Source organism: Pan troglodytes, chromosome 14, assembly GCF_028858775.2.
Source record: "Pan troglodytes isolate AG18354 chromosome 14, NHGRI_mPanTro3-v2.0_pri, whole genome shotgun sequence".
NCBI lineage: Eukaryota > Metazoa > Chordata > Mammalia > Primates > Hominidae > Pan > Pan troglodytes.
Genome location: NC_072412.2, coordinates 104,381,633 through 104,387,632, shown reverse-complemented (window position 1 = coordinate 104,387,632; position 6,000 = coordinate 104,381,633).

Below are 6,000 nucleotides of genomic sequence, written 5' to 3'. Positions count from 1 at the left end.
TAGGGTGTGAGAATCACTGCTCCCTGTGACCCCAATGCCAAGAGGGGCCTGACAGCAAAAGTCAAGTGTCCCACTCGAACACAGGGCTCCAGAGAAGCTCTAACTAGCCAGCTCATTGAACACCTTCAAGATATTTATTGCAAGGAATGATTTGCCCTGATGAAGACACAGAGTCACTAGAGAATGTGTAGAGACAGAGGCCAGCAGCATTTTCTTTTTTAATCTCAAGAAGATTCCACAAACCTTTCAGTAGCAGGTGCCAGCGTTTTGAAGCCCCCTTACGGCTCTTGGTGGCAACACTTGCTGGCCAGTTACAGAGGGCATGACGTTGAAGCCCTCCACCCACTGCCCTCTGTGGTGTCCTGAGTACCTGACTAACCCGCCCAGGAACAGAGCTTCACCAGGATGGAGAAGAGGTCTCGTCCTCGCTCCGGTTCTCCTGGGGCCCAGCCCCATGCCCGGCAACCAGTCGAAGCTTGGCATCCATTGGACAGATGGACGTAGGAGAAGCAGGGACAGAGAAGGTCCTGGCCCCCAACCCCAGATGCCCTGAATGAGGAGGGAAATATTCTCCTTCACATGGGAAAATGGCCACCTGGCTCCCAAGCCGGCTGTGTGGGGGGCAGGCACGTCTGAAGGGGTCTAGCCTCTGTGTGGTCCTTTCCCACCTGCAGAAAACCAAGCCTGAGTGCTTTGCCTTCTCCATGTTTTTATTTTTATTTATTTATTTTTTTCTTGAGACGGAGTTTTGCTCTTGTCACCCAGGCTAGAGTACAGTGGCATGATCTCGGCTCACTGCAACCTCCGCCTCTCGGGCTCAAGCGATTCTCCTGCCTCAGCCTCCTGAGTAGCTGGGATTACAGACGTGTGCCACCCAGCTAATTTTGTATTTTTAGTAGAGACGGGGTTTCACCATGTTGGCCAGGATGGTCTTCAACTCCTGACCTCAAGTGGTCTGCCCACCTCAGCCTCCCAAAGTGCTGGGATTACAGGCATGAGCCACCGGGCCCGGCCCTCCATCCATTTTTTCAATATGGGATGCACACACATTCAAGGCAGGCCAGCCCCGCCATGAGACTCTCAGGTCGCAGAATCTGGCGCCCCAGAGGACGAAGCCCCCTAAATTGCGACCCCACGGTGGTTGCTCCCACACTCAGCGGGTGGCCACTCCCCGTAGGCTGCCCTCAGGCCTCAGAGTTGCTTGGGCATTTTTTGTCTGGAAGTCACCAGCTGGGGCCTGGACATGCCCCTGCACCCACGGTGGCACACCCCTCCCAGGATGGCGAGCTCCAGGACAGGCCAGCACAAGCGTGGACCTGACCCTGACCGCCCACCCGCCCTGCTGTCCTTCCGGGAGACTCCTTGGCAGAAGTCCAGGGCTGGTGGCCACTTCCCCTGGGAGCTGCGGGGCAGCTCAGTGCTGGCTCCCATGTTGACCACACACCCAACCTGTGGCCTGTTCCTCCTCAGCCCTTCTCAGCCTGGGCAGCCCTTGCCTGTCATCTGGTTCTTTCTCAGCCCTTCTCAGCCTGGGCAGCCCTTGCCTGTCATCTGGTTCTTCCTCAGCCCTTTTCAGCCTGGTCAGCCCTTGCCTGTCATCTGGTTCTTCCTCAGCCCTTCTCAGCCTGGGCAGCCGTTGCCTGTCATCTGGTTCTTCCTCAGCCCTTCTCAGTCTGGGCAGCCCTTGCCTGTCATCTGGTTCTTCCTCAGCCCCTCTCATCACCCTCACGGGAGGGGCAGGCTCAAGGGGCGAGGTCCTGGAAGGGTCAGGGCACTCTCAGTCCTCCAGACCAGTGCTCCCTGGTTCAGGACCAACAGCAGAAGCCCCATGGGATGTGAAAGAAATGACAAAGAAAGAAAGGAGAGACCTTTCCTAATGAACATGAGGCCTCCCATTTTTAAACTCACTGATTTTTGAACTCATTTCACATTGCTCCATAAATAATACCAGGCCAGCTCTCAGGGGGAAAGTGGATGGAGGGAAGAAATAAAACCATCCAGGAACAGAAAACAGAGACAAGAGCGGGGCTAAGCCAGAGACTCCTGTGATTCCAGACCTAGACGTCTGTTGCAGGAAAGGGACGTGGTGGGCTGTCAGTTGCCAGTGGAAAAAGAAATGCAGTTTTCAATAGATGAGGAAAACCTAAGTGGCCCTGAAACTAGGACAGGACGTGAGCATCTCCTTAGGGCCCTGGGAGAAGGGTGACCTCAACAGGCTTCCAGTAGACGTTATGGTCAAAGACAACCAAGGAGTGGCACCTCCAAGGGCAATTCCATCAAACAAGCCCACCAGGGGCGCTGCACCCCCGCCCGGCACTCACCCCTACAGGTCTGGTTCCTTCCAGGATGGACCCCAGTCCCCAGCCAAAGGGCCCAGCAGAACATGCCTGTCGCCTGCCTGCTCTCCAGCCTGGAGTCCCAGGCTCTGAATCTCTCAACTAAGGAGGACAGCTGCTCCTTAAACTCCGCATCTTCCCAAGGGTTGAGGCAGCCCTGCTTCACCTCATCCCTGTCAGACACAAAAGTATGGGCAAAACGTCCCTGAGCAGCTGGACAGCCAGGGAGGACACACACAGCCTCCGCAGCTGAGGGGCTGGCCTGGAGTTCTGGCTCTGCATATGTGGAGTGTAATGCCTTGGAGCCGTGAGCTTATCTCCCCCTAGGAAATGGAGGCTAGAAAGAGCATCTACTTATGAGTTTACTTTCCTGTGAAGAGTGAGATGATTTAGCCATTCAACAAGTATTTCTTGAGCTCCTGTGAAGAGCCCAGGAGCTCAAGCCCGCAGTGAGCCATGATCGTGCCACTGCACTACAGTCTGGGTGACAGAGCAAGACCCTGAGAGGTGAAGATAACCATGTGGTCTCTTGATTATTTTGAAAAAAGCAGATTCCATATTAACAACCTTAAACAATGTGCAACAATTTCAGCTACATTCTTAGCTTCCTCACCTCTTGATGCCCATCCCTTCTGGCCCCAGCCTCCACCCCAACCTCTTCCCTGTAGCTCTAGGGTGACTTGGACAGCTCCGGGGCCCTATGCTCCCCCTCCCAGCTGGGTTCTTACCCACCTGACCTTTGTGCTTGGAGGCCTCCTTCCCCGCTGGACGCCCTGCACCTGGCTGCTTGACATCTGGGACTCTGTTGAACGGTTATTCCTACTGGGCAGAACCTCCTGGCTTTTGGGCTGCACCATCCCAGCATGTGGCCCTGCGTCCAACTTTCTGTTTACTTGGTCTTGAATGAATAATAGATAACCCAGTAAAAACTCTGGCAAGAGTCTGGGCCTTCCTAAACAATGAATTTGTGACTTTGAAAGTAAGCTCATTTCACATTAAATCATTCTATTTGAGTGGCACATGATTGCCCAGGCAGCTGTGAAACATGCCGTCTTGTTAATGAGCAGGAGCTGACCGTGTTTTCAGTAACTGTTTTTATTATTATCAGACATTTGGAAAAGTATAATGCTATGCTCAAGGCCAGAGTCACCACTCCTAAATCCAATTCATTCCACCTGGCAGTCCTCCCTTCCCACCACCCTCTCTCAAAGCAAACAGGGAAACCAGGAGAAGGAAACGGCCTGGGTCATAGTGAAATGGAACCACCCACACTAGCACGGCCACTAGCGCGATTGCCTCGGGAATCACCCCAAGTCCTCCTGCCTCTTACGGTCACATATGCTGGCCACCCACTATGGACCATGTCCTGTCCTGCACTGTGGGGACCCCTCATGACAATACTATGTCATCAGCGTCTGTACCAGAGCAATGTACACTGCACCAGGAAGAGTCAGGCCAACTTAACAAAGACAGACACTTCAAAATAGGGGAGAGTGTTTTTGGCAGATGTTGCAGCCTGTGCATAGTTCTGAGATATAAAAAAACCCTGGTTATTTGGAGGGGGCGTCATGCTCAGAGTCTGAGATGACAAGAACAGGTGTTGGAAACCAAGCTGGCATTGTCAAGTGAAGTGTGTTACGTGCAACCTTCAGAGTTTGGGATTTATACCTGTGGCCAGGGAGAATTTCCTGAAGGTGTTGTCATGGCGGTGGGATGGGAAGAGAGGGAGATATGACCAGCTCTGAGTTCTGCAAAATAACTGGAGTAGCCAGCAGAGGTGGGGATGTGAAGAGGCTGAGGGCTAGACTCACCATGTAGGTAAGTCATTTCAGCTGCACCATTTCAAGAAGTTTTTTGGTTATAATCAACAGCCCAAAAGACATTATGGCCAGTCAACAAGTGAAACTCCTAGAACAGGGGCTTTGTTATTTCCAGATGAACTGATCCTTCTGTGTGCCCATTAGGGTTCTAGAGATTTCTCACTATGCAAAGTGAATGTCAGGTGAAGAAAAAGTTCTGCATTGTGTTGAAATTGAAACCTGAGGCCTAAGTTTTCCAGTTAAAATATTTTACATTTCTCAAATATGTCACCAAAAGGTCTTGGATCAGGCTGCCAAAATGCTACGCACGAGAAATGTAGCAAACCTGTAAGTGTTGGAACAGAAGTCTTCAATGACAAGCAAAATGGAATTGGAGGCTGTGGAATGCAGGGGATTCACTGGGTTCCTGAACCACATGATTCTGTCTTAAAAGTGAGAGGGTCCTAGTTCAATTATCGTAATTAACGGTGCCTACATTTGGAGATGTCTGATGGCCTCGAGAAAACTTCACGTTTCCAGTATTTCATTTGGAGTCCCGACTATCCCAAGGTCAGTTACTTATTCAAGATGCAACTGCCAAGGTCCTCTCTGCCTAGAAATGGCTGAAATCGATGTTTAGTAGTGCACATGGTTTTGGGATGGTTATCCTGAAGGCCTAGGCTCAAATTCCCTAAAACTCATCATACTATACATGAATAATGGATGAATTTTATTGTGTGTAGATTTCCCCTTAATAGAGCTAGAAGTGTGTGTTTGAGTGTCCTCGTTTGAGGAATCTCAATGGGTTGTCCTAATAGTTGTCCTCTGTCCCCTCACCTATAGGATGGAGATGAGAACTCCTGCCTCAGGCAGATTGTGTGACAGTGTCCATGAAACCACTTGTCGTGGCACCAGGCACAGGTGGACTCTCAACCAACCATGACCCAATGTTGGTGCAGAGACATTAGAAAGACATCTTTTTTAGCTTTGCACTGGGCTGGGGGAGAAACAAAAGAAGAAAGAAGGAAGACATCTCCTTCCCAGGAAATTTTCAAAGACAGGATCAGAGCACATTGATAAAGGTTGTTCCTCTGCCTATGAATCTAGCCTACTGTTTTCATCCTGAGTTTGGTGGGACATTTTATTGCCTGTTCTCCATCTTATAGTCTGAGAAACATGGGACATGTGAGATTGGTAGATATCAGTGCACAGATGCTTGTTTAATCTCTGCCAGCTCTGCTGTCAGTGCTTGCCACTGGAGCCCCGGATGCAGACATCATCTGACGGCCTCCTGGATCACGCACAGTTCCTATCACGGGGCTGAAACCAAAATAAGAGCTGGACACCTGGGGACTAACTGAACACAGCAAGAGTATTTCACAGAAGATGAACTCTATCTGGCGACACAGTTAACACAAGAAAACTTCATGGCAGGAGAAGCAGCTGGAAGTCTGCCTTCACAATGAGACCATACATTGCAGAGGCCGCAAGGATGCAGGTGTGGGCCACATGGCCCCTGCAGCTGGCGCTCTCTGTCTGCTGTGGTTTGACTCTTTGTCCCCACCCAAATCTCATCTCGAACTGTAATCCCCACATCTCAAGGGAGGGAGCTGGTGGGAGGTGATTGGATCATGGGGATGGTTTCTCCCATGCTGTTCTTGTCATATGAGTTCTCACAAGATCTGATGGTTTTATAAGTGGCAGTTTCCCCTGCTCTCTCTCTCTCTCGCCACCATGTGAAGAAGGTACTTGCTCCCCCTTCGCCTTCAGCCATGATTGTAAGTTTCCTGAGGCTCCCCAGCCATGTGGAACTGTAAGTCAATTGAACCTCTTTCCTTTATAAATTACCCAGTCTTGGGTATTTC